Source organism: Bison bison, unplaced genomic scaffold, assembly GCF_000754665.1.
Source record: "Bison bison bison isolate TAMUID 2011002044 unplaced genomic scaffold, Bison_UMD1.0 scf7180017864508, whole genome shotgun sequence".
NCBI classification, from domain to species: Eukaryota; Metazoa; Chordata; class Mammalia; order Artiodactyla; family Bovidae; genus Bison; species Bison bison.
In genome coordinates this window covers 1,295,909-1,304,877 of record NW_011495064.1, presented here as the reverse complement: position 1 = coordinate 1,304,877, position 8,969 = coordinate 1,295,909, and the positions used below count along the sequence as shown (strand labels likewise).

The following is an 8,969-nucleotide window of genomic DNA, read 5'->3' as shown; positions in this document are numbered from 1 at the left end:
GGAAGGATGCTTTGGGCTCCCGAAGGCTCTGTGGGTGAAGAATCCGCCTTCAATGCAGGAAACACATGAGAAACGGGTTCGATCCCTGGCTCGGGAAGATCCCTGGAGAAGGAAATGGCAACCCACTCCAGTATTCTTGCCTGGAAAATCTATGGACAGGGAAGTCTGGCAGGCTCCAATCCATGGGGTCGCAAAGAGTCGGATGCTAATGAACGACTAAGCACAGGCACCTTCTGTAGTGTAGCCACCGTGACCCAAAGCAAGACTACCTCTGCTAGGGTCTGTGCTGGAATAGGACCTTCCTGGTGTCCAGGTCTCCACGTCAATACGAACCTGACCTGCCTCCTAACTATGAAAAATAAGATTTTCTGGCCAGTTTCCCTCTCCTCTCCTGACCCCCAAATGGGAGGTATATGCCTCCAGGCTTGAGGAAGGGTGGGGAGTCTACTGATTTTACCCTCTACCAATGCACCTTAACCCTTCCGACGTCTGGACCCTTTGAAAAGTTGATGAAAAGTATGGTTGTTCTGCAATTCATGGAGTTTCAAAGAGTTGGACACGACTGAGCAACTGAACTGAACTGAACTGAACTGATGGTTGTTCAAGCATTCAGTCGTATCCAACTTTTTGCAACCCCACGGACTGCAGCACGCCCTGCTTCCGTATCCTTCATCATCTCCTGGAGCTTGCTCAAACTCATGTCCATTGAGTCGGTGATGCCATCCAACCATTTCCTCCTCTGTTATCCCCTTCTCCAGAGGTCCTCAATGAAAACATTGCTCCTAATATCTGAGCTTCACAGAACATCCCCAAGCGATTCATAGGCCCAAGTTAAAAACCTCTGCTTCACCCCTTCCTCCCTGTCTATGGAATTAACTGTAGAATAGCAGGCTTGTGAAAACAACAACTTTCTTGAGCTGTAATCTCACTGTGTGGCATTGCTAGGTTTAAAGGACTAATAGGCCTAAGAAGTTAAGTCACTCGCTCAGTCGTGTCTGATTCTTTGCGACCCCGTGAACTGTAGCCCACCAGGCTCCTCCCTCCATGGGATTCTTCAGGCAAGAATACTGAAGTGGGTTGCCATTTCCTTCTCCAGGGGATCTTCCCAACCCAGGGATCGAACCCAGGTCTCCCGCATTGTGGGAAGATGATTTAACCTCTGAGCCACCAGGGAAGCCCCAATAGGCCTAAGAAATAAAGTTCAAATACTTTATGCAGAAATATAAAGTTGCCTGAAACGTCTGTGCCTTCACTAAAATTCTCTCCTTAGAGTCTCCAGACACACCTTAACCTTGGGGCCTTGGTATATTGGTTCATTCTCATCTCTTTATTTGAAATGTCGACCGTTAGAGTTTAGTTCAAATGCCTTTTTTCAGAAGGCTTTACTCCAACAGGAAGTCTCTGAGTGCCACCACCTGCTATTGTCCCACCTCAACCACCACCATGGCCTGATGCTACATGAGCCCTATTTCCACCAGCCCTGTGGTCCCCACCACCAGTCACAAGGCCTTCCCCCCTGGCTTCACTGTGTCATCAGGCCAAAGTCACACTCCCTGGGGCCCTGGATTCTCCTGCCACTGCCAGACTTGGAGGAAGTGCCTCTTCACAAGGTGTGTGAGTTGTCTTCTGAAGGGGCTAAAGACATAAACCCGAAAGTGTAGATAGCAAATTTAGTGTGTCACCGTTGGTCACTCAGTCGTGTCCAATTCTTGGCAACCCCATAGGCTGTATTCCACCACACTCCTCTGTCCTTGGGATTTCCCAGGCAAGAATACTGGAGCGGGTAACCATTCCCTTCTCCAGGGGATCTTCCCCACCCAGGGATCTAACACGTGTCTCCTGCACTGCAGGCAGATTCTTCACAGTCTGAGCCACCAGAGAGCAAATTTTGATCAGCAGAAAGAAGGCAGATAGGAACCAAAGAAGTGAACCCCGTCCTTTTCCCTCTGCCAGACTATTCTACAGCGTGGCTTCTCTGCACAGCCTGCCAGGAGACGTCCTTGTGGCCGAGCAGGCATGCCTGCCAAGCAGTCAGCTGAGTTTTTGGCAGTGGCCAATGCAATGCTTCTTATCCGTCCCTGCTCCATTTTCCCTTGCCTTTATTCTCTCTCTTGGGCTAAAGCATCAGCACTCATCAAATTTGCCTCCAGCTCTATTTTTTAGGGAACACAGTCCACAAAGAGTGTCCTATGCTGCTTATTGTCCAGTCTATGAATACAGTCACTGAAAGGATTTACCCAGCTCTTCCCCCTGAGTGTTCCCTTGTCTGCTCATAAATTCTCCTCAAGATTCCTCTCCATGGCCTCAGCCTATGATGTTTTCTCAGGACTAGAGTTTCCTAAAACACAGGACTTTCCATTTAATTTATTTTTGGATGGGAACAGTGCTTAAAAAAAAAAATTTAGTTCTTTTAAGGATTTTTTTTGTTTGTTTGCTGCACCACATAGCATGCAGGATCTTAGTTCCCTGATCAGGATGAACCCGTGCCCCCCAACAGTGAAAGTGTGGAGTCTTAACCACCGGACTGCCAGGGGAGTCTCTAGAGGGACATCTTTAAACACCACCATCCCTTTTCTGAGTCTGACCATTTTACTTCCAGTATGGGTGGCTCATTGCTGTTGTTATCGTTTTGCCTATGGAGTGAATTTTCATGGCAAGGAGTTCCCGAAACCAGAAGAGGAAACACTTTTATTCCGCCATTGTGTTCACAACACTGAACGGTAACTTTTCCTTGTGCCGTTTTGCAATGACTATGGAAACCATTGTTCCGGGAGGGCCTGGAATTAACCTGAGCTATTCTGCTAAAGTTTCTTCATGGCCCTGGCTCCTGGTCAGGGCATGAAGCCTACTGATTATTCATGTTGATTTGTGGGATCGAGGAGGTTCAGGGAGATTTGTACCAGCTTGTCAGTGCTGTTTATTGAAAACAGTAAAGATACAAGGACCTACTTGTCCAACACAAGGAGCTATACCCAATATCTTCTAATGACCTATAACAGAAAAGAATCTGCAAAAGAATACATGTGTGTGGTTTGTGTATAACTGAGTCACTGTGCAGTACATTTGAAACTAACACAACATTGTATATCAACTATAATTTTAAAAAATTGTTTAAATAAAGAACAAAACAATAAACAATGAGTTACAGGATTTGCACATGGTCTCAGTAAGACCCCAGGGCTTTCCTGGTGGCTCAGATGGTAGTGTCTGCCTGCAGTGTGGGAGACCTGGGTTCAATCCCTGGGTTGGAAGATCCCCTGGAGAAGGAAATGGCAACCCACTCCAGTATTCTTGCCTGTAAAATCTCATAGGTGGAGGAGCCTGGCAGGCTATAGTCCATGGGGGTGGCAGAGTCGGACACGACTGAGCGAACATGTCCATGCATCGGTGTGACCGCTAGAGGGAGCTGCTGTTGAAGCCAGTTATGCCTTGGGAGTATGCCTAAGTGACCCGGGGCATGTAAAAATCCTCAGCTGAACTTCTCTTTGGGGCTCCCTGGTTCCGAGGTATTCCCAATGGTTCCTGATCCAAGAGAGGGAGTGCATCTGGCCACACATCTTCCAGAAAGGGTGGACAAAGGATCCTGTGCCTGGTCTCTCTGGAATCATTACAGTAAAACAACCATTAACTGTGACGGATATTAACTGCTGTTGTTATATTGTGTCCTGTTTCTGTAACAAACTGTAGGAGCTGGATCTGGTGAGTCTTTTTAGCAACTGGATTCCTGTTTAACCACCACTTAGTTATATCAGTGCACTTATGTTCAAGGCAGTATTCCAAATGGATTGCTTCACCTGAAGCATGGTCCCCCAAGAACTTTACACCTATGCCCCAGCATGCTGCTCAGTACACTGACTGGAGGATCTTCCATGCACCACCTAAATTGCCCAAGAAACTACCTGAGACTGGTGCTTCCCCTAAGAGGTGGGGTGTTCTGAGTGGACTTTCTTACAGGCACCATGTCAGTTCCCCAGCAAACTTCAAGAACTTGGCCCTTATATGTATTTCCAACATGTTGCTCAACACACGACATGGGGGAGAAGAAGTCAAGGGGCTTAGCCTCTGTCATGCTGCAATGTCATTTATGTATTAATAGTACTGAAACCACCAAGAGTTATGACAGGGCTAGCATGAAGGGAGTGCCAATGATGCAAATACTGAAATCTTCAAGGAACAAGAGGAGAGACCTAGGGGTCTGTAGTGACCTCAGCAGCCAGGTCTGATGATATGAGACTCAAATCCTAAGACTCTGGAAAGAAGGGCAGAGAATGGTCTTCAGGCATCAAGGACAACCCCACCTCTGGGCTTAGGGGTAAGAGGGATGTGAGTGCAGAAGGCAGGTTCAGCAAAGAAAAGCCAGGGTGCTGTGATGGGAGGACCATGGACTGGCTGCTGGACAAGTGAGAACCAAAGTGGTCCTTGACTGGCATTTGGGTCAATGAGACTGGGGCTTCCTGATGGAGGTAATGTGCATTAGCTCAGTGACACACTCTAGGTGCTGGTCTTATACCTTGATGTGAGCACACGCTTAGTAGATTTTTGTGAAATCATGAGTGAATGAATGCCTCTCTGACACTGAAACCAGTTTGAGACTGTTTCTCGGCACACCATCATTCACAGAGTATGGCTCCAGCAAGCCAGATCCCTAGATACTGGGCAGTCTCCACCGTGTTAAAGTGAATGGGAGGAGACTAGCTTGAATTGGGGGTCCATGTGGCAGACTGAAGGCAGGAGTGGAAAGTCAGTTACAGGCCCCAGTTGGGGACAAGGCTGAGGGGGTGAGGGGGTCGTCTGTGTAGATGGGTCGGCCAACAGAGGGAGGGTGTGGCTTTAGAGTAGGGCCACTGATCCAGCAAGTCCACTCCTGGGCATAGACCCAGACAAAAGGTAATTCAAAATGATATATGCACGCCTGTGTTCATTGAAGCACTGTTTACAACGGCCAAGACACGGAAACAACCTAAATGTTCTCTGACAGATGAATGGATTGAGAAGCTGTGGTACATACACACACTGCAATATGACTCAGTCATTTAAAAGAATGAAACAATGCCATTTGAGGACCATGGATGGGTCTAGAGATGACCACACTAAGTGAAGCAAGCTGGAAAGAGAAAGACAAATACCATATCATATCACTTATAGGTAGAATCTAAAATATGACACAAACGAACATACCTGTGAACAGAAACAAACTCACAGAACAGACTTATGGCTGCCAAGGCGGAGTGAGGGTGGGGGAAGGGAAGGATTGGGAGTTCGGGATTAATAGATTCAAACTATTGTATATAAGAGATACAAACAACAGAGTCCTACTGTATAGCCCATATTGAACTATATTCAGTATCCTGTGATAAGCTATAATGGAAAAGAATATGAAAGAGAATATATATGTGCATAATTGAGTCACTTTACAGCAAAAATGAAGACAATTTTGCAAATCAACTATATTTTAATAAAACAAACAAAAAAATACACTAGGGCCGTCTTTACATTTTTCATGTGCAGTTTGGCCTGCTCCCCTGAGGACCTCAGTTGTTAGTCTTGTACCTCATTGCTGATATCCTGAACATGCTTGATGACCAGACTGTTCACAGTGCCACTTAATGTAAGACACAGCCCTTCTACACTTGACTCAGCGGGGGCTGTCTTCCCCGGCCCCTGGAATGAACACTGCTACGGGCCATGTTCTCTTTTTCTTACATAATAAAAGTAGGGGCTCCACCTTGCAATGTGCAGAGCCCCACCAGATATAGGAGAGAGTGTGGACACTGGAGTATGAGTTCCAGGTTGGTGTCACCCTGCTAAAGTTGCACAAATGTAGCCCTTTGGGCTACATCCTATAAGGATGAAAATAGTTGTATAATATGGGATCTATTTTTTAAAAAACTAACATTTCCCATCACATATCTTTATAATTAGGACATTAACATTCAATAACATTCAGAGGCATGGCAAGTATAAAATTAAAATGGTAGAATCAGAATTTCCCTGGTGGTTCAGGGTTAAGATACTGTGTTCCCACTGCCACAGAGAAGGTGATGGCAACCCACTCCAGCACTCTTGCCTGGAAAATCCCATGGACAGAGGAGCCTGGTAGGCTGCAGTCCATGGGGTAGCGACGAGTCGGACATGACTGAGCAACTTCACTTTCACTTTTCACTTTGATGCACTGGAGAAGGAAATGGCAACCCACTCCAGTGTTCTTGCCTGGAGAATCCCAGGGATGGCGGAGCCTGGTGGGCTGCCGTCTATGGGGTCGCACAGAGTCAGACACGACTGAAGCGACTTAGCAGCAGCAGCAGCAGCTCCCACTGCAGGAGGCATGAGCTCAGTCTGCTTGGGAACTAAGATCCTGCATGCCACGTGGCACAGCAAAAAAATTAGAAAAAAAAAAATATGATAGTCAATAACCTACATTTTAGCTAGTGTTGATGTCTGTGGAAGTTTTAAAACAACTCCTCTGACACTTCCATCATCAAGAGGTGGGGGTTATGGCTCTTTCCCAGGAGGGTGGGGTTGTGACTGTATCCACCATCCACCAAGACAGTCTGGCTTAGTGGAGTCAGGTGACCTCTGAGGCTAGGTTTTGAAAGGCTATGCAGCTCCTATCTTGGTCACTGGAAGGAATGGTCACTCTTGGAGCCTAGAGTTTCCTTGTAGGACTTCCAACTACACCTAGGCCATCGTAGGGAAGCCTCATTGAGATGGTCTGATCTGCAGCCCTGGACTTTAGAGTCATCGCAGTGTAAGTACCCGCTATGTGAGGATCAGGGATTGACCAACTTCTGTAAAGGGCCAGATCACGTGGCCTTGTGGCCTCTGATCTCTGTCGCAGCTATTTGACTCTGCTGTGACAGCACAGGAGCAGCCATGAATAACACACACTGCATGGCTGTGTTCCAATAATCCTGATTTGCAAACACAGGCAAGAGGCCCACCAGCTATAGTTTGCTGATCCCTGTTCCAGATGTTTCTAGTCCGCAGTCATTGAACCCAATATTTCAGCAGAGATGGAAGAGGTAAGACAACCCATCTTCTTTGTACCCTGTCTAAATCTCTTACCCACACAATCTGTGAATCTAACACAGCAGCTGTGATTTACCCATGCTGTGTCTGGGGTGGTATATCACACAGGAATAGATAACTAGACAGTTTTATACTAGGTAAGCCTACTCATCAACAGTGTATTAAAAAGCAGAGTCATCACTCAGCCAACAAAGGTCCATATAGTCAGACCTATGGTTTTTCCAGGAGTCATGTATAAATGTGAGAGGTGGACCATAAAGAAGGCTGAGCGCCAAAGAACTGATACTTTCAAATTGTGGTGATGGAGAAGACTCTTGAGAGTCCCTTGGACTGTAAGGAGATGAAACCCATCAATCCTAAAGGAAATCAACCCTGAATATTCATTGGAATGATGGATGCTGAAGCTGAAGCTCTAATAGCTTGGCCACCTGATGTGAAGAGCCAACTCATTGGAAAAGACCCTGATGCTAAGAAAGACTGAAGGCAAGAGGAGAAGAGGGTGACAGAGGATGAGATGGTTGGATGGCATCACCAACTCAATGGACATAAGTCTGAGCAAACTCCGTGAGATAGTGAAGGACAGGGAAGTCTGGCATGCTGCAGTCCATGGGGTTGCAAAGAGTTAGACCTGGCTTAGTGACTGAACAACAACAAAAGCCTCGTCAAGAATGTGAGGCATAGCAAAGACTTGAAGGCGGAGAATTAACTAAGAGGGTGTGAGTTTATCAGAAGAGCATTCCAAGCAGAGGAAACAGTTGGTGCAAAACCCTGGGATGGAAGAGAGTCTGGTGTATATGAGCAGCAGCAAGGACACCGCAGGAGAACAGGGGTCTGCTGAGATGCCCTGGCAACCCTGCACATCTCCATGTAGGTGTGCAGGTGAGGCTTGACTCAATTCTACCCAGGTCTTGGGAAACTGTCCCATGATTCCTCCTGGGGCAGGGGGAGGTGAGGCTGGTGAGCCGAGGGTGGAGGCATTTTCATATCCCTATCTCACAGCCCGCCTGTTTCTCTTCCTTCTCCAGACTTTCAGCTGGGCATGTGAGTGAGTTTCCACCCCTCCTCACCAGGCCCCCCTCCCTGCACCCAACAACACAGCAGCAGTCACCTGTGAAAATCAATGAAACTGCTCGGCTGTACTTTAGAGTTGGCTGCTCATCAGGGAAGCTACCCACTGCTCATGTCCACCCCTCTGGCTGGGTGTCATCCTATGGGACTAGGGATGCCAGCAGCTGACATCATGCTGATTTTGCTGTCAGTTAAGTAACAATGGATCTAAATCCATTTGGACTGGTTGCCTCCTTACAGCCAAATCTAGCCCACTTGACCAGCCCGACTGGGGTCAGGGACTCTGGACCAGAAAGCAGCATAAATGGAAGTGGAGTAAGGAGATGAGGTCAGAGAGGAGAGGGGATCAGGTCATGTATTCCCCTGTAGGCCACAAGGCAGGACTCTGGCTTTCATGCAGAGAGAAAGTGGGAATCACTGTCCGGTTTTTAGCAGAGGAATGGCATTATTGATTCATGTTGTCAAAGGATCTCATTAAAATACATTAATTCTAAAGATGTTGCCTTAAAGATAGTATGTGTGCGTGTGTGTGTGGGTGCATGCTGAGTTGCTTCAGCCGCGTCCGACCCTGTGTGACCCTAAGCGACCCCATGGACTGTAACCTGCCAGGCTTCTCTGTCCATGGGGATTCTCCAGGCAAGAATACAACCCATACAAGGGTGTGGGTTGCCATGCCCGCCTCCGGGAGATCTTCCCCACCCGGGGATCGAACTCATGTCTCTTACCTCTCCTGCACTGGCACCACCGGTATGCGTGCATATCTATATATAAAATGTTAAGTTATCCTTTCAGTTATTAGTACAAGTGGCTGACATTTCTTTCACGGTTAACTTTCTCTGCGACTGCCCTCTTGGCCCCGCCACACTTTTTTC

The 8,969-nt window shown here is 47.3% G+C and overlaps 1 protein-coding gene across 3 annotated transcripts in view; it reads right to left on the bottom strand.

Moving 5' to 3' along the window:
• ANAPC1 (anaphase promoting complex subunit 1) overlaps positions 1–8,969 on the bottom strand; it is a 109,245-nt gene that overhangs the window by 99,765 nt on the left and 511 nt on the right. For all 3 annotated transcript variants that reach the window (XM_010829546.1, XM_010829548.1, XM_010829547.1), the window contains exon 2: positions 8–28. The gene's annotated coding sequence lies outside the window, so the exon portion shown is untranslated. The remainder of the gene's footprint in view (positions 1–7; positions 29–8,969) is intronic.